This window comes from Halichoerus grypus, chromosome 1 (assembly GCF_964656455.1).
Source record: "Halichoerus grypus chromosome 1, mHalGry1.hap1.1, whole genome shotgun sequence".
In the NCBI taxonomy this organism is placed as follows: domain Eukaryota; kingdom Metazoa; phylum Chordata; class Mammalia; order Carnivora; family Phocidae; genus Halichoerus; species Halichoerus grypus.
In genome coordinates this window covers 112,724,599-112,745,201 of record NC_135712.1, presented here as the reverse complement: position 1 = coordinate 112,745,201, position 20,603 = coordinate 112,724,599, and the positions used below count along the sequence as shown (strand labels likewise).

The following is a 20,603-nucleotide window of genomic DNA, read 5'->3' as shown; positions in this document are numbered from 1 at the left end:
GTTATGAAGATCTAATGTACAACAAGGTGACTGAAGTTAGCAATACTCTATCTTCTGCTTGGAATTTGCTAATAAAGTAAATTTTAAGTGTTCTCAGCAAACCAAAAATATGGTAACTATCTGAAGTGATGGATATGTTAATTAGTTTGAGTGTGGTGATTATTTCACAATATGTATGTATATCACATCATCAAATCATATGCCTTAAATATGTATTGTTAAAAAAGCAAAAAATATCAAATAGCAATATATTGAATTTTATGTATATGAAATAAAATGTTTAATGTTTACATGTATGTACACATTTATGCATATGGAAAATCAACTTCCAAAAATACATTTTAAATTAAATTATTTAAAGTGTATATATTTTAAATGTCCAAAATGTCCTTTAAGTATGCATTTAGTTTAAAATGTTCCAAATTTTTTTACATCTCATGGTTGTCAAATAAAAACTTGAATTAAAAATTTGAAGGTTGGGGGTAAATTTAATCCTCAGATCAATTTCCTGTTGCTCAAATGTTTTGATGCCAATCTACCGTGTTTGAGGGACAAAGCAAGCCCAGGGCCCCCCCCCACTACTCCTCCATCTTAACTCCCCCAATGGATTTCACTTCTTGGTTGGGGGTAAATTTAAAAAAAAAAATTAAAAATGAACATATTAAAACCATAATGTGGTCTTGAGCACCTCAAAGTACATTTTCTTTTCTTTTTTTTTTAAGATTTATTTATTTATTTTAGAGAGCAAGAGAGTGGGGGGGAGGGGCAGTGGGAGTGGGAGAGAGAGAGAATCCCAAGCAGACAAAGTGGGGCTCCAATCCCATGACCTGAGATCATGACCTGAACTGAAACCAAGAGTCAGATCGTTAACTGACTGAGCCACCCAAGTGCCCCTCAAAGTACATTTTCTAATTGCAAATATATTCTTACTTATGTATCCAGGATATATATCTCTAGACACAAGGATATAGTTTCTAATTCCTCACTTATGAGAATTTTTGTGAGCTAGCCAAGATATAGAAAAATATACAAAAATACATTTGCAAGCAAATACTGCAACTTTGATGTGTTAGATGTAATAAAATATTGTTATTGTAGATTACATTAATTAGAATTTTTATCCAGAGAAGGTCTTAGCATCATTGCCATCTTTAGAAGCCTAAAAGCCAATAACTTGTCCTCTATCCAAGGTTACCAGAAAAGGAAAGCTAAGGCCAATTATAGACCTTTATTATTTATATAGCTAATATTGGAGACTGTGGTTTATATCTGCAGGCAAATGAAATATCTACTATCATTTTCAGTATTAAGCATATTTACCCATCTAAAGATAGGGTTAGTCTTAGGATGACCTTGCCTATGTAAAATGCATGCCTTGGAAGAGCAGGGCTAAATTTATGCTCACCGTGGGCAACTTCCTCAACGTGCTTGACACTGGTATATTTAAGAGCTTTTATCTATTTTACTATAACTACTGCTACTAATGAGTAATTAAAAATTCTAGATAGGCAAATTAATGTAGTTGCAGATATTTTGTCTACTTGGTCAAAGATTTTAGTAGTATGTGCTTCAAAGAACTAATAAAATATTAATAAATGATCCATATCTATTGATTATGGCTAATCAGAAACAAAACTGATTCCTAAGTGCACTTCATTTTAACAGTTTATATATGGAGAGTAAGCGTATCTCAATGGAGGTAGGAAAATATGTGCGAGGTATTTACAAAGGAGAGTCTGTGATTGTGTGGTGTTACATTTCTGATACGGGCAATCCACTTTCTCTGTGTGTTGATTTTACTACCATAGTGATCGAAAACACTACTACTGAGAGGGAAGGAGAAAAACTGAAACATGTGTTTAAAAAAAGCAATTTTTGTAGTTAAAGAAAAAAATGGGTGAAAAGGTGATGAAAATGGAAGTATGATTCAAACTAGAGAAAATGTCGAGAGAGATTTATGAGGCTTTTTAGACAATTCTGAGGGATTCTAGATCTTGTATCTATTGCATAGTGTATATTGACCTCCTAGATCCCATGACCTCTACTTGCTAAGAGAATTTCTTTTTCATCCTTCCCATTTACTGTACCATGAGTTCATCCACATTGATTTAACACACCATCATCTAAAGAATGTGATAAGTTGGTGTTTCTATCTGTCAAGGGACCAAGGAGATGAAAACAAGGCTTCACCAAAAGGTGTAATTTTAGGTTGTTGGATACCCCTGCATTTTTCTTAATTATTTCTGACATTTTATCTATTTCACCATGAGTTTCCTTGGAGGTTACAGATAAAAAAAAAATGTTCTTCATGACCCAGAAGAAGAAATACATCTTCTCTTAATAAATCCCACCTGAAATCATATAGGGGAAGGAAAGAAGGAGTAACAGTTCACATTTATCACTTGTACTGTTTCATTTGCTAAACTCTTTTTGGAACCTGAAAGACAGTTTCTTTTCAGCATGAAAGGGATTCCAGATAAAATGTGAGGGTCAGAGAAAAAAATATTTTTTTGGACAAACTATATAAGGAGCTGTCCAAGGGGAAATTGAAATGTAAAAACTGCATGCTCTGTCTGTCCTTATCCTAAGCTCTCTGAAGGTAAGATAGCATTTTTAAAATCGGTGTCTCCCTAGCATTTGGCATTTAACATATGGTAGGTATTCAGTGAGTATATCCTGAAATACTTTGAGTTTTATACGGCATTTTATTTTTAGTTAAGATAGCATGAATCCTTCAGGAAATTAATGTATTAAACCAGAACAACAAGCACAAACTGAAGATGACCAGAGTGTCTATTGCACATACCTAGAACCTAGTGTGAAAGTCACTCTTTGTGATAGGTGATAGAGGATGTTGTTGAATCCATGGTTTAAAACTTTAAAGAGCAACAAAAATATTGAAGCAAAGGCAAAAATGCATTTCTTGTAAATGGTCTGTTTTTCTTGGCTTAAGAGGTTATGAAAGATGGCAGAACTTCAAAGATGCCCCAGTGAGCTGTGCCTCCTGGTATTAGTACCTTTGTGTAGTCCCCTTTATGTTGAATCTAGGCAGGCTCTGTATAATTGAGAGAATGCAGTGGAAATGCCTGTAACTTTTTAAAATCTTAAAAAAGTTTTTTTAGGGACGCCTGGGTGGCTCAGTCGGTTAGGCATCTGTCTTCGCCTCAGGTCATGATTCCGGGGTCCTGGGATTGAGTCCCACATCGGGCTCCCTGCTCAGCTGGGAGCCTGCTTCTCCCTCTCCCTCTGTCTGCCGCTCCCCCTGCTTGTGCTCTCTCTCTCTCTCTGTGTCAAATGAATAAATAAAATCTTTAAAAAAAAATTTTTTTTAAGGTTTTATTTAAATTCCAAATGACTGTAACTTTTAAGGTCAAGTCATAAGAAGCCTAGTAGCTTCCTTCTTGCTTTCTCAGAAGGAGCACCCTTGGGGAAGCCAGCCACCATGCAAGAAACCTGACAATCCTGAGCCTGCCATGTTGTGAGTGAGTCTGAGCTAGCCACATGGAAAAGCCCCATGGATAGAGATGCCAGCCTGCTTCACAGCATTTTAGCCTTCTCAGCTAAAGCATCAGACTTGTAGATGAATTAAACCAAATATGTAAATCGTTATGCTTAAACTTTGAATCCATTGCAAAATCTGTTGAGAATTGGAATGGGGAGGAGGAATATTAAAAGAATAGCTTAAAGGAGGTTCAACTGCTATGAATCAGAATACACTCATAGTATATGCTTCAGATCCCAAAGTCCAAAGACGTACACCACATCAGTATGCAGAGATATTCATAAATTTAGGTATAATTCAAGAAGCTCCTATAATTCTATTATTTTCTATTTCCATATGGCGTTTTCAGATTTCATTTTATTCTCTTTTCTATAAGATCTCCTTGTGCAGGTTTCTGTTAAGAGTAGGTGTCTATTATTGAATGCATTTTTTTTTCTGATAATATGTTCAGAAATACAGTCAACTGAAGTATAAAACTTCTCCTGCTCTGACGGGTTACAGGAAGCCAGGAGACCAAAATGATATCATATGTGTGAACAAATATTTTACTAATTACTTCTTTGTTTAGAGGTCAGGACTAAAAATGATGACAAGTAGTCTCAACAACAGATAAGATATTAGACAAGAACCAAAAGAAAGAAAATAATTTATTGGAGAATATATTTTTCAGAGTGTTTTTATTAATTGATTCATTCAAACATGTATTTATTCAACTTTAAACAAGTGCCTATTATTATCTGTTAAGGAAGGTACAAAGTGTAGAAAGTATAACTGGAAAGAAGACAAAGTCCTCTGTCCCCAAGGAGACTGTAGTTAATTAAGTGCTAAAGCTGGTGAGTAAGGGCAAGTAAACAGACAAACAAAGCCAACATAAATCTTCAAGATGTCAAATACTGAGGCACTTTAGAAATTCTAGGTAATCCTCACATGCCTGTTGAAAATAGAATCCTGGAAAAAAATATTCCATATCAGTTGAGTTGTGAAGGCAATTCATTATTAAAAATAGACACTGGCATGCATGTATGAATACTTAGATTTTTATCTTTCTCTTTGTGTGTGTGTCTGTATTTAGGCCAGTAGTCATATTTGTTCCATTTTCTTGTTCTTTCATTGTTCTTTGACCATGCAAGAAATTTGGCAATGGGCAGTAATATTGGTAATTAAAGTATTAAGACTTCATTCTGGGCATTTTCTTTTGATTTATTTTCTGGCTTATAAACTTCCTTCTTCAGATATGTTTAAGCCACTAATAAACCTTCCATTGAGTTCCTAATATAATTTACTATATTTTTTTAGTTCTGAAATTTGTTTTGTTATTTTTTGTAGTTTTCAGTTTCCTGACAACATTTTCAATTTTCTTGTTTAATATACTTAAACATGTAACTATAGATATGCTATGGTATGCATCTCCCTACTCCATTATCTTCACACACTATGATTGTATTTTAACTGACTCTTGTTTCTACTGGTTCTCATTCATTTCCTTTTAATTTACAGTTAATTTTGATTAAGGGTGGATTATTTATATGAAACATCATTGTAATATCTGAGGTTTCTAGATAGAATTCACACCTGCTCCTGGTGAGTGACTAGGACATTTGCAATCCAAACTAATTTAATTGTACTCTGGGTTTTTGATATTTTAAAGCTAGGCTTTGGTCCTTGCTAGGGATAATCTACTTCCAGTTTCCCCTTCATTCCAAGATAATAGCGTTTCAGGGTCTGATTTCAAAGAGTGCTCTTGATGATGTTTACCAAAACATACTCTTTAGGCAGACACTGGAATCCAGGAGTGATCCTCCTAGTTTAGAGGCTGATGGAAGTTTTGCTCAATTTTGCTCAGCAGATGCTTCTAGTACAAAAGTAATAACCCCTCCAATGCAGTGCCATCAATATGGGGATCCATCTTTCACTGACTTGTGGCCTTGTGAGTCCTCACTGCCTTTTTAGTTCTCTGATGTATTGAAGCAGGTTTAAAAAACTGTTGTATCTAGCTATTCTGGTTGTTCTCAGGGCGAGGGTTAGCTCAAGCTGCTTATTCTGACGCTACTTAGAAGCAGAAGTTCTGCATTATTTCTTTGTATCTTTTAAAAATTTAAAGGAAAAATATAAATTCATCCTTATTCAGAAAGTTCATATATATGTATGTTCTTCTTCACAAGGAAATTAAGGTTTTCCTTTTCACAAAGAAATTTTTAGTTGTTTTTACTTGATTGTTCACAGGCTTTATGTCCAGATCTTCAGGACACAGACTGAGATTGGCAGAATTTTCATGTTCAATACTCTGCTCTTTCTTACATGTGAATTATTAGTTAAGAACAGAGTAAGATCATTTGCAAACTTCTTCCTTAATCAATTTTATTTTAAAATGAAATTTCAGGGGTTTTTGGTAATATACAATAGAAACTAACTCTGGTTGGTGGAGTCCTGGGCAGTTCTGAGGGTCTCAAAAAGGGTAACTCGTGGATAGACTCCTCAGAGGAACAATGCTCCAAACATTTTTATACATTGGGTGTCTCTCATCAAAACCCTTGTTTTGCCTCGGAGCCCTATCAACAAGGAAAAGTATTGCAATGTTTTTTATATAACCATTTACTGAGTGACTTTGTCCTTTTCCTAGTGCTGTTACTGTTGCCTCACTTACTGTCTGACCATAACAACTTTGCAGGGTCGATATTATACTTTTCATATTACACAGAATTTAAATAAGTTGCTTACCTATTTCCCTGGAGTCAGAAAAATATGAGTAATACTGATCTTTCTTTGGAGGGAAAAAATGGGTTTAAAAAGAGTTTAAATCATATTCCCAAGGTCATAGGATCAATACATGGCAGACGAGGATTTCCACTTGGACTTAAGTCCTTCCTGCCACATTATCTCTTTACATTTGGGGACAGCTTGTTTTCATGAAATTCAAAAGGAAAAGTTATGATAAAAAATAGGTTCTCTCTGTTGACCTTAAAAGATTAAAAGAATGATATAAAATTGAAAGCAATCTTGCTGCTGTGTTCATTTTGTCACCTCATCTTCAGAACTGTGATCTGTATTGGGTTGTATCTACCTTACAGGAATAGCTTTTTAAAAATGGACACAAAAGAAAATAGTATAAAAATATGTGTATACCAGAATACAGCTATTAAATCATGTTATTGGACATCAAGAGAATGAGATTTACTACTGATGTGGGATAATGTTAACTGTTCATTAGTTAAAGCAAGTCATTATAAGCTCATTAATAAAGCCATACTTTTTTCAAACTTGTACAGATCTCTTTAGGGAAACTTCTGGATTAAAAATAAATTTTATTATTTTAGCTGAGAGCAGGCCTTTCTAAAGTCGTAGAAATTATATAGCTAATTAGTAGTGTTAGTTAACAGTAATGCTAGCCATCCCCTAAAGACAAGCTAATGTTTTTTAGCCAAGCTTATAGAATTTGAATATCCTTGACTGGTTACTTTCTCAGTGCATAGCTCCCAAACATTCTTCAAAGTCACCAAATCTCATAGGTAAGTATTCTTTTTATTTCACATGATTTTTCCCCCTATGATGAGATAAAAATTTGGTAACCAATAATTGAGCCAATAACTTCACAATTTATGTGTCACCTTATTTGGCATCTCATTTATGAACTAATGCTTAAAATTCTCTACCTAATCAAGATCATGAGCATAGTAACTGGTCCTTTTAAAATTTTCTCCATGAAATGCTGCCTACAGTAGTTTTCTGAACAGTTCCAAAGTCAGATGCTTTTATTTGTCATATAGTATCATAAATGATAATTGAATTTTAGCATTTTATTCATATTTTAAAGTGTCTCATCCTAATAAAGTATTTTATAAAAATTATTCTTTTAACATTATAGCATAGAGAGACTCTCTATTGGATAGTTATGCACATTAAATCTATTTTCAAAATCTGCAAGTACAAATTATACAGTGTCAGCATACAATTAGATGTAAGTGCTTTTTCCACTAATATAAATTTTAAAAATGCCTGGACTGTTAAGAATGTAAAGCTAAACTATTAAATGTAGTGTTATTTGATAATATATGTTAGTTTGCAAATTATTAATAAGGCTTTTGTGAAGTAAAATAACTACTGGGACTGGGGGCTAAGTATTTTGAAAAGATGCCATGGTTCTAGAATGTTCTCCTGGCAGCCTTGGTGCGTTTTGTGTCAGGTAAGGGATGGAAGGCAGCACAAGCAGTGGATCACAGAGAAGGATGGAAGGAAGAGTACACCACAATCTTCCCCGCCAGTCAGGAAGGAATACAACCTGTAGGTATGAGGGTGAAGGTCAGGGACTTCACATGCTGAGGTAGCCCTAGAAGTCTCAGTTTCTAAACGTCATCTAAACACTTATATTTGATTTTTTGTGTTATAAAGTATGTTACTTTCATTAAATTCCTTATTATATCTTTATTACGTCTTGCTAGGAGTGCTCTTTTTCTGTATTTAGAAGATAGTGATTTTGCTGTCTAGCAATATTACATGAGACTAATTACGAAATTACATTTTAGTGTTTCATTTTCCTGAGATAGTTATATTGTGTTATTACACTGAGGTTATTTCTTAATCCTCACAACTACTCCTCAAGGAATGGATTTATTCTCCTTATAAAGGCTCGTTTATGGGGAGGGGCAGCTCCCTGAGACGATGTGTTGGTAGAGCCGTTTTCTAGACCCAGATTTGTTTTGACTAAAGTCTTTTTTGCAGTTCGTCATGATGCAAAAAAATACTTTACTTCCCCAAAGCTGAGAATACTTTCAAGCAATATGCTTTTTTCTATACCTAAAGATTGTATAACCAATCACCACTATAAAGTGAATATATCCACAGTTTTGTTTGTTTTCCTCCAGAGGTGATTATTTACTCCCTCTATTTTATTTCTAATCTCTTATTTATGATGCATTTGCAAAATGTCTGAGGAGGTGAGCAGTTGCACATGAGTGGAGTCTTATAGGAGTGGAATGTCTTATAGGAGATCAAATCTCTAAGCTTAATCTCAGTAACACTCTGCTCTGATCTTAGTGGTGCTATTTTGCACCAAAAATTATTACACATATTTTTGACTATCATGGAATGGCTGAGTTTGGACAGCCCTTGGGGAAAAAAAAAAAGAAAAAAAGGGCTGCCCCATTTTTTTTCTGTATTTTTCATGGTGCTTCATGTCTCTTTCTTTCTTTTTCCCAGTCTAATTCATCTATGTCACATTTTTCCCAGCCTTGTTATCATTTTGTAAATATGTTAATTGGTCATATTTTAAAAATATGTTTTACTTAAAATTCTGAAGAATGAAATTATAACACCAAAATATCAAGGGATAGATTTTAGATGCCTTTCTTGGTGCCCCCCTTCAAACACATCATGTAAGTGGTTGCCTAATCTACTAAACTATAATTATTTCAAGCAAAAGAGCTTAAGTGTATTTGTTTTTGTATAAATCAGTGTGGGTGTGTGTGTTTTTTCATATACACATGTAAACCCAGAAAACTACTTTCATGCATTATTATATTTACACATATACTTGCAGGTGCTTATAAATGTTTCAAGTAAAAATATTACTTGCCTTGTCTGACTATCACAAGACAAGTCCTAATTTGAAACAACTTAAGGAGGACATTGAGAAAACAATTAGGCATTTTACCCTTTCATGACACAAAGCAAATAGTTGACTGAGGCAGATAAATATCAAATTTATAGGAAAATATCAGCAGTTGAATAACCACAGATCTTTCAGCCAATTCCACACTAATTTAAGATTAAGAATTAAAAAAGCAAACCCAGGTTTTACTTAGGCATTGTTGTCATGCTATTATACCCAGTGTTAGTTGCACCATCTAAATTAAAGATAATTAAATTTTTTAGTATAGCAATTTGTTAATAGCACTCATGAGTAAAAAAATTACACAAACTGGCAAAGTCAATGCTTTCTTTTGTTGTCTCAAAGTTATTCGCCAACAGGAGGTTTAAAAGAAAAAAAACATGCAAATGGGAAAACTGTACCAACTAACTAGTATATTTAAATGAAATCTATTTACCTTTTATCCAGTCTGAATAGATGCTTTTTAATTATTGCTAATTGTTTAAGATGCCTTTGCATGCCCCAGAAGATTTAGTCTGAATAAATTTAATTCCTTTAAAATCTCCTTCACTTACAGGCAAATACAGTAAGAAGCCCCATAGGTATGGCAGTAAAATAGTCATAAAGGCAGAAGCATTTGAATGAGCAGAGCAAGGAAGTCTTCCCCCAAAGAGGCAGAAAAGCTATATGGTTGGAGATGCCAGAACTAAACATGCAACACACAGTTGAAACATTTAAGATTACTATGAAAAAGGTCTATGTTCACTCGTGAAAGAATGCGCTAGGGCAGACTAAAGCATATGAATGGCTCTTTCACAGGTCACAGCGTCCATTCAGCCTGTGGACATTGTTATTACCCGACAGAAATAGATGGGCCTAATTAATATTCTGAACATACCTGGGAGAACATTCTTAAGGAAATCATCCTCTGGTGGTTTTGGAAATGTAAAAAAAGAAAGAAAGAAAACTTAACAGTAAGCATTAAAAATTGGATCTAGATAACAAAGTCAACTGCTCTCAAAGCTTAATACCAGCCGCAGATAGGAGTCTTGTTTGTGTACATTTCTCGGTGTAAATGGCTGTGCCTTGTGAAATAAAGTTGAAGAGTCGTTTGAATTTATGAGTAATTATAGTCTTGCCACTGTATCAAATAATGTAAAAATCAGCTGTGGAAAGCTTGTCATAGTGGACTTGCAAATTCACGTAGCAAATGGATAGTCTAGCAATTTGTAGAGTTGGCATTTATTAATGTAAAATGCATAGAGTGAAAATAAAATATCAGAAAAAAAAGCTATTTTAATGAAAAAGTGTGTATGTATCGATTGGGGAAACAACCGCCACTTGCAAAGAATGTTTAAAGTACTTCAAAATGTTTTCTAAATAAATTATTAATTTAAATATTATTTTTCATATATGATTAGATCTAAATTTATCATACACAGCTGTGATATGATAAGCTATAAGCTTTTCATTTGGTAAAATTATGACCATTTTACATTTTGAATATCGTTTATGCAAAATTAACTGTACTTGTACTTCAAAAAATTTGCTGTTGCAAATAAGGATCTAAAACCATAATTAGTTTAGAAATATAATAAAGATAGGGTAGAGGACAAATTTTGTGAGCTACTTCTGTATTTTCTAAGTATATATAAAACATATATATCATATGCATATTTACATATAAATGCATACACACATATATAACACACATACATAGATCTATATACACATTTTAAAGAAAGAACAGAGGATGACACTATAAAATATTTAATAAAACAAGATTGGAGAATTGAGTAAAGTACCTATCCTGTTTAAATACCTGCATTTAACAAAGTAATTCATTCTAAAATGAGAGTCAAGTGTTTAGTGCCCAAACCTAATACAGTACATATAAAACAAAATCCCTATTGAAATGAATGGAGCCATTCATTTCCAAGACACAAAAAGCTGTACTTTCTTTGTCTTGCTACTTTAAAGCCCCTGATAGCATTTTTCCTTTTTATGGTGCTTTAGGTATAGATGCTTGTCTGCTCAAAAAAATCAAGAAAAAACAAGTAGCAAATACCTAAATATGTAGCAGATGTATAAGTGCTCCTTGGGATAGATGGATTATGGACAATTAACTGTCATCACATCCCAGTCTCCGTTTCCACTCGCTCCTGTAGTATACACCTGTGGCTTATTAGGAATATAACCAAAGTGGTAACACAAATTCCAGGTTCAAAGGTAACCTAGGAAAATCTGCTTCCTTACTTTCTTGAGTGTTTCTTATGAAAAGAACAATAACAGTGTAGAAACAAAGCAGTGGATGCATATCATGCAAGGGAACATTTTTAAAGAACCCCATCTTATATTTTTATCTGACTCAAACAAACCAAACCAACAGTAAGAAAAGAATTAGAAAAAAAATCAAAGAATTCTGAACACTGATTGGATATTTGATGACATTAAAAATTATGTTTTTCAGTTGTGATAATGACATTGTGGTTTGGGGGTTTTTTTGAAGTATTTGCAGATGAGATGATATGTTGTCTGGAATTCCTTCAAAATCATTGGAATGCTGAACAGAGAGTGGCTGATATATTATGATGATTTTAAACTATGTCCAAAAATTCTTTGATACTCCTCCTTTCAAGACATGGAGCTTGATTTCTCTCTCCTCCAGTGTAGGTTGTATGCAGTGACCTACTTCTAACAATTAGAATATGGCAGAAGTAACAGTGTGTGATTTCCAAAACGAAATCATACAAGTCATTATGGTTTCCTCTTTGTTGTTTCTCTTGTATCTCTTGCTGTGTGGGAAAAACAGTAGCTGTGTCACGAGAACAATCCAGCCGTCCTATGTGGTGAGGAAATGAGTCTTCTTACCAACAACCCCTGAGGCCTCTGGCCAATAGCCATGTGAGATGATCATCTTGGAAGTGGACACTCTGGTCCGAGTCATACCTTAGGTGACTACAGCCCAAGCCAACATCTTGACTGCAACTTCATGAATGACTCTCAGAATGACCCAGCGAAGTTACTCCTAAATTTCTGACCACAGGGAATAAGATAAGACATGTTTATTGTTCTAAGGTACTAGGATGCTGTTGTTTTGTGGGTTTTTTTTTTCTTTTTTGGCAGCAATTGTAATTAAAACAGTATTTATGAAACTAGATTATCAGTTGAGTTTTTGATGCTGGATAATGAAAACTTGAGGAGTTATCATAGTATTTTATCTACTTTCATGTATATTTTAATAACTACATAACTTTTAAAAACTGATTTTCATTTTTCTTTATTTTGCAAGGATGTAATTTAAATGAAAACTATTGACATTTTAGTTCATATTAGGAACTTTTAGTTTTCTTTAAAAAGCGTCCCTTTAAATCCCTTTGCTAATTTTTTCTCTAATAATATTTACATGCATTTGGATTATCCTCACCCATTTTCAGAAACTTTCCAAAAAATAAATCTTAATGGAAAAGCCACACCAACAAAAAGATGTAGGGCTATAAAGTAGAGGCAGCACCAAGAAGAAACTTGGGGAAGTAATTTAGGTACCCTCCCACAACATACTATTTAGCAGTCTCCCACAAATAAGCATACTCTGTGACTAAAACAGTGTGCTTTCTTGATAAACACAACTTCCAGTAAGACCCCTTGAGCTCTGACTATATCAAAATAAGAATATAAATATGAAAAGATATTATCTTTAAAGATTGCTGTGATATGATTACCTAAAATCTATCTAAAATGAATATAATCAGCAAATAACACATTTAATAGCCTTGAGCTAAGTACCAAATGAAATTGAAATACATTTTAACTTAAGGAAAATAAAGTTGTTGTCTTTTGTAATAAAGTGACTCCTAAAGGGATTAATTTCTAAAGTTTTGAGTTTTGGCTTTTAAATATGTAAGTTCTACATACCACATTAGGTAGAAAGCATATATATATAAACTATATATAAACTATATGACTTGATTATATAAACTATAATCAAGTATTTATGAAGGAAAATAATGCATATTAGACACATAGCATGTTTGATACATTTTATTATATTGATTTCTCATATTTTTCCCGTGAGATATCTTTTTTTTCACATTTATAGAGGGAAGAACAAACATGAAAGGTAAATTCTCTTGCTAGGACTACACAATTAAAATTAGTGGTTCCTAATTTCAGATTTGAGCTTCCCTGAATCGAAATCCCCAAATCACATGGAGCATCACTATGTGCCTAGCAAGGTGTTCGTTCTGTGTGGATAGAAAAGAGGAAAACATAGCCTTAGCCCTCAGTACACACTTATATTTTTCAGAAAACAAAACATTAAATGGAAAATAGTAGGGCATGGAAATATTAGTTGTATACTGCATGGGACTGTTATAATTGAAATGGAAACCTGCAGGAATTAGGGATGTGTGTGGTCAGCAGCAGCTGGACAAATTTTTATGGAGGAGTTGAGATTTTAGGTGAGCTTTGGGAAAAAAAAGTATACTTTGGACTGAAGGAAGCACACGGATATTATTGGTAAACTTAATCTCCAGTCGCAGACACGTTTCAGTTGGAGGAACTTCATATGAGTGTTTTGAATGATGACATTTAAGAGAAGGCCAGCCGTACAATCCCTGGAAGCCCATTGCCTTCCTCAGACTCCTTTTCTTGCTTCTTTTTGTTGGAATGCAGATGTATCAACTGAAGCCACAAGAAAACAGTGTCTTCATCACTTCACTGAGCTGCTCAACCAGCACCAATGACTGCTCATCTGAGGCTTCTTGTTATGTAACAAAAACAAAACTGCATTTGTTCAAGCTTCTATAGATGGGTTTTTTATTCCTTACTGACATTCCTAACAGATATGGCATAATCCACAATATTCCAGGCAAGAGACATATCACTGAAAATGCACTCATCTTGGGCATAAAAAGTTTGTTTCCATAACTGACAGTATTTGTATGTAACTTAGTCTGATTCCAGGCCTAATCTTTGACTGATAAATTCTGATGGGCTCCTGAATTGGGGTTACTGTTTATTTTAATGTGCCATCTTTAAATCTTCTCCAGAGAGTGGTCTCTGAGATTGTCCACTAAAAATTAGGGTAGAATGAAGATTTGAGGTTGTGTGGAGAGAAGGCATGAGTAACCTTTATTGGAACTTATGGAACCCTTATGAAATGAAATTAAAGTCTGGGTAAGCAACTGTAGAAGTCAAATGGAAGTTAGTAAACTAGTCTTTATTACTCTTGAGACTTAAGTTCTGTGATCAACTGTGGGGATTTCATTTAAATTGGTTTGTATGATTTTTCTTATTTCTGATAGATACATTTGGAAGGAATTGATGACAATATTAAAATAGTTTTATACAAGATATGAAGGAAAAACATTATCTGGGCTTTCCAGTTTAAAAGATTGCCATGTTGATACCTCTGATGGAAACAAAGCTCTTTGGAAGGAGTGCTGGTGTTGGAGGAAGAAATAACTTCCCTGTTGGAGGTATTGCATTTGAGTACCCCTTATGTGGACTTGTGTAATCTGTGAACAGGCACAGAGACAAAGGCAGTGGGTTATGAATGGAGGTCCACAGTTAGAAGTAATCAGGATAAAAAATAAAAGCTAAATAATGAAAGTGACTAATTTAATAAAACTGCTAATCAAGAACAGAAATGTGAGTTCCCATAAGAGGAAAGCCCAGTGTCAGGGAAGAAAAACATGAATAGCCACAGAGAGGAGCAGTGAGAAAAGTGAAGGGTCAAGTGAGCCAAGGGAGACTGATTTGGGACACAGGAAAGTAACCCAGTCAAGTGTAGGGTTGGGACTCAGGAAAGATCCTTGTGGCTCTGGTAACCTGTAGGGGAGCCGTTCTGATAGAGCCAGGAGTGATGAAGCGCCTACATTCCAGGCATGGGCAAAGAAATGGGACAGAGAATAGAGTGTTTAGCAAAAGAATGAGAACTTCTAGCTCCATCCAATAGAGTCAATTCCAAAAAGCACATGTGAGGGACTGACGTGAAGTTTTAGGGGGAGGGAAGAGGTTTATTCCCATCATGGTAGTTGTTGGAGGATGCAGATTTTGGAAGCATAAACTCCTTTTGGTTTAACAATTTGAAATAATATCTTTAAAATCCTTTGCTTTGTTGTACTACTGTAATTGCTTTTGAACTTTAAAAAATTGTGTGAACATTTTTGAGTTGTACAAAGATTATAAAAATTATCTTCCCCACTGAATGTGTTAAGACACAGAAAGTTGCAAGTGTTCAACTCAATGGAAAAGTTTCTTTCTACTTTTAAAGATCAAACAAAAGTTTGTACATGTTTAAACAGAAAAATACCTTTTGTTCATAGAATAACTTTAAGTGTATTTTTACACTTATGTTTTTGTATCTAAATTTATAAAATATAATTATTCTTTGCTATCTACATTCTAATCATTATTGTACGGGATCAGAAAGCTGCAAACTCACCTCTTGTTAGCACGGCTTTGCACAAAATTGCCTCTATAGGATTATACAATAATTATTTAATTTTAAATTATGTCACACCTTTAATCTAGGACCTAAGTAGGAAAGTAATGAACAAAACATCTGCATTAGATATTAAAATAAAAACAAACAATGAAATGACTAAGAAAAAAGATCCTAGGGCAGTCTGGGTGGCTCAGTTGTTAAGCATCTGCCTTTGGCTCAGGTCATGATCCTAGGGTCCTGGGATCGAGGCTCACATCAGGCTCCCTGCTCAGCAGGAAGCCTGCTTCTCCCTCTCTTACTCCCCCTGCTTGTGTTACCGCTCCCTCTCTGTGTCTCTCTCTGTCAAATAAATAAATAAAATATTTTAAAAAAAAAAGATCCTATGTCTTATGCTATTCATTATCTTTTACTTAAAATTCACATGATTAATTCTGCTTAGGATGCTCATGCTTAGAAAACAGACAGAAGAAAAAAGTAAAATCATTAAAATAGTGATATGTCATGTGTGTTTTAGATCTGAGTTTTCTGAGATAAAATTAAAGGGGAGACAGTCCCTTTTTGTCATGTGAGAGTTCTATAAACCATTGTGTTCCTCCTTTCTCCTTGGTTCTCAGGAAGCTCAAATTGAAATTTTGTTGGGAAAGCCTAGAATACATTAGTTTTTCTGGCATAATCATATCTCTCTTCTGTCTTTACTACTTGGCTTTCCATTCTTTCTTATGCTTTATTGGTCTACCATTCTATGATTCCTGCTTTGATGTCATCCATTTTCTTATATCCTTTTTGGAATTGGTTGGAACGTAAGTATTAAATAATGAATTTGATCACTGTCAAATCCTGCTAAAGATCAATACATAAGTGAATTTTACGGAGAATAGTAATATAAATTTAAAAAGAATTAACTAGCCTTAAGTTAAAAATGCAGATTTAAACACCGTGAATGTTGATATCAGCTTCATTAATGGAACTTACTCACATTACCAGTAAAATAATCTATAGGAAAAAAAGGGGCAATAGAATCAATTATTAACCAGAAATACTCTAGATTTTATGAGCCATGAAATGAAAATCAGTAATATCAACTAAGGGTAGTAGAAATTGCCTTGATTTGGGTGACGGGAAATTCACTTCTTACCCTGACTATGACATTAACAATTTAGCTGATTATCACCTTTTGATACTTCAGTGTTCTTACCTATAAAATGAATAAATTTGACTTAGTAAGGCTCCTTCCTACTCTAAAACTTCTTTCCTGAAATGTTTTTTAAAGTCTCTCTCTCTATTTCTGTAAAGACTTATTTATTTATTTATTTATTTATTTATTTATTTATTTATTTATTTTAGAGAGAGAGAACAGGGTGAGGTGCAGAGAGAGAGAACAGGGTGAGGTGCAGAGAGAGAGGGAGAGAGAGAATCCCAAGCAGACTCCCTGTTGAGTGTGGAGTCAGACACGGGGCTTGATCCCACCACCCAGAGATCATGACCTGAGCCAAATTCAAGAGTCAGACACTTAACCAACTGAACCACCCAGATGCTCCTTAAAGTCTCTCCATTTTAAATGCATTATTTGTTGTTTTATCTTGTTTTACTGGATATAATAATGGGTTAGAGGAGGCCAAAAATTGCATAGACATGATACAGAAGGAAAAGCAACATAGATATCTCTGGTGTTCTGGCATTTCTTTTGAAATAACATGCTTATTACACTTTAGTAAGCTTAAATTATAAATACTTAACTTCAAAAAGTTTGTGAAATTGTAAACAATGAGCAGTATTAAAACCAGTTGCATTTTGCCATAAAAGATAGAATCTGGGAGTAATTTAACAGCACTTATGATTTTGGCATCTTACAAAGTCGTATTTGCTTTGCTGAGTTTTGTGGATAACGTGTCACATGAACACTTTCTTTCAGGATTTCAACACTTCTATTCCAGTGGGAATCAGGAAAACAGAGTTTGATGGAAATGAAAAGTATGTATTTTAACATCATTCTTCACTTTTTCTCTGAGTTTCCAAAATGTTTTGATTCTTATTTGATTTGTGTTTATGGTGATTTGGGAGGGAGTTTGTTGGATTGCAAATCTCCATTTCAGATTGACAGCTGAAGGGCATTCAACAACCACAGACTGAAAGCAGCAAAATAGAACTACAATTTAAGAGAAAATCAAGGAATCTGCATTAGTAAAATTTCCATTTTACTTTACCAGCTGGCTTGGATTTTGTTTATGTCCTTTTTCAAGTATTTTAGTGTCTTTTTTTTCCTTGTGTTTCATAAGTTTTGTATTTATTTAGAATAGTTTTATCTACCTCTGGCAAAGTTATAGAATCCAAGAGAAGAATATCATTTTGGCTGACCCACTAAAAAGAGCTGGTAAAATCTACAATTTTTGTATTTCTCTGACACCATTAGACCATAAGGCCTTTCCTTAATGACAATGTACATATAATTACAATATCTGTTTCATTAACATTTTTACTATCTTTTAACCTATTGATACTGTTGTAGAGAAGTTGATGAGTATTTCAATAGAAGAAGAAAGTCACTACTCCAAACACTAACATAGATGTTAGACCATTTATTAAAGTAACTGACTCTGTCTCTACAGCTGCAAAATTGATATTCTCCAAATGTTAAATTAATTTATATAACAACTGTTCAAAACTTCTCCTGAGTTTACCTTTTTTTTTTTTTTTTTTGGAAGAAGATATAATGTTACCACCAGCATTCCAAAGGTCATTAATAAAGACAATCAACGAAACCAAAAGTTGGTTCTTTGAAAGTCAACAAAATTACAATCCTTACCTAGACCTTAAAAAAAGAAAAAAGATGCAATTAACTAAAATCAGAAATGCAACTGGAGACTTTATTACTTATCTTATGGAAATTAAAAGGGTATTAGAGTAAATGAACAACTATACACAAACAAATTTAATAATCTAGATAAAACAGACAAATCCTGGAAACATGCAAATTACCAAACTGACTCAAGATGAAATAGAAAATCTCAACAGACATAAAACAGGTACAGAGATTGATGCAGTAATCAAAAACCTCCCAACAAAGAAAAGTTCAAGACCAGATAACTTCACTGGTGAATTCTACCAAACATTTAAAGAAGAATGAACACCAGTTCTCCTCAAATTCTTCTAAACAGAAGAAGAAGAAGAAAAAAAATGGGGGGGGGGGAGAAGAAGAAGAGAGAATACCTCCTAGTACATTCTATGAGGACAGTATTACCCTGATACAAAAGACAAAGATACCACCAGAGAAGAAAACCACAGAGCAACATCCCTTATGAATACTGATGCAAAAATCCTCAACAGAATACTTGCAAACCAAATCCAACAGCAAATTAAAAAGATTATACACCATGACCAAGTGGAATTTATCCCATGAATGGCTCAGCATAACAAAATAAATTAATTTAGTAAACCATATACTTAGAAGGAAGGGAAACAAAACCCACATAAATATCCCAATTGATGCAGAAAATATTTGAAAAATTTCAATACCCTTTCATGATAAAAATAGTCATGTACAAGGAATTTCCTAAGATATAAGACATTGATGAAAAACCTATAGCTAATATCATATATTCAATGGTGAAAGACTGAAAGCTTTACCCCTACGATTAGAGACAAGACAAGGATGCCCACTTTTGCCACTGCTATTCAACATTGTAATGGAAGACCTAGCCAGAACACATAGGCAAGAAAAAGAAATAAGGTATCCAAATTGGAAAGGAAAAAGTAAAGCTAACTCTATTTGCAGATGACATGATTCTATACATAGAATATCCCAAGAATCACAAAAATACTATTAGAGCTAATCAAAGTTCAAGGTCAATATGTAAAATCAGGTGTGTTTTTATATACTGTCAATGAATAATCTAAAATCAAGGAAACAATCCCATCTACAAAATAATCCAAAATAATAAAATATTTAGGGGGCACCTGGGTGGCTCAGTTGGTTAAGCGGCTGCCTTTGGCTCAGGTCATGATCCCAAGGTCTTGGGATCAAGCCCCACATCACTGGGCTCTCTGCTCAGTGAGGAGCCTGCTTCTCCCTCTCTCTCGGCCTGTTGCTCCCCCTGTTTGTGTTCACTCTCTGTCAAATAAATAAATAAAATATTTTAAAAAATTAAAATTAAATAATAAAATATCTAGGAATAAATTTAACAAAGAAGTTAAAGATTTGTACACTGAAAATTACAAAAAAAGAAAAATGCTGAAATTAAGGAAGACCTAATTAAATATGAAATCATCACATGTTGATAGATTAAAATTGTTAAAATGGCAATACTTACCAAAGTAATCTACTGATTCAATACAATCCCTATCAAAACTATAATTGCCTTTTCTGTAGAAATGGAAAAACCTATCCTTAAAATCATACCAAATTTGAAGGGGCTCTAAGTCACTAAAAACAATATTGAAAAAGAAAAAGTTGGAGAACTCAAATATTTTTATTTTAAAACTTACTACAAAGCTACAGTAATCGAAGAGGGTGATATGGGAATAAGGATAAACATATAAACAAATAGGATAGAATTGAGAGTCCAGAAATAAGTCCCATATCTATGGTCAATAAATTTTGACCAAATGTCAAGAACATTCTATTTGGAAAGTGTAATCCCTTCAACAAATAGTGCTAGAACAACTGGATAACCACCTGGCAAAGAACGATGTTGGACTTCTTCCTCAATCTATATATAAAAATTAACTCAAAATAGATCAATTACCTAAATATGAGTTAAAATTATAAAGCTATTAGACTAAAACATTGGGGATATAATTGCATGACCTCAGATTTGACATAGATTCTTAGGTTGGACACCAAAAATACAAACAAAAGAAAAAAAATAGACAAATTGACTTCATGAAAATTAAAAACTTTTGAGCATCAAATGACATTATCAAGAAAATGAAAAGACAACTCAAATAATGGGAGAAAATATTTGCAAATCCCATATCTGATAAAGATTTAATATCTAGAATACATAAAAAATACAACGCAAAAACAAAAAGACAAGTTAATTAAAAATGGGAAATGGACTTGACTAGAC

The 20,603-nt window shown here is 33.7% G+C and overlaps 1 long non-coding RNA gene across 1 annotated transcript in view; it reads right to left on the bottom strand.

Annotated features, from left to right (window-relative positions):
• Nucleotides 1-4,239: 4,239 nt before the first annotated feature.
• The window catches only part of LOC144379929 (uncharacterized), a 70,668-nt gene continuing 54,304 nt past the window's right edge, over nucleotides 4,240-20,603 (bottom strand). The window contains exons 2-3 of the long non-coding RNA XR_013443477.1: nucleotides 9,985-10,014; nucleotides 4,240-4,450 (exon numbers count right to left, since the gene is read on the bottom strand). This is a non-coding gene — a long non-coding RNA (uncharacterized LOC144379929). The remainder of the gene's footprint in view (nucleotides 4,451-9,984; nucleotides 10,015-20,603) is intronic.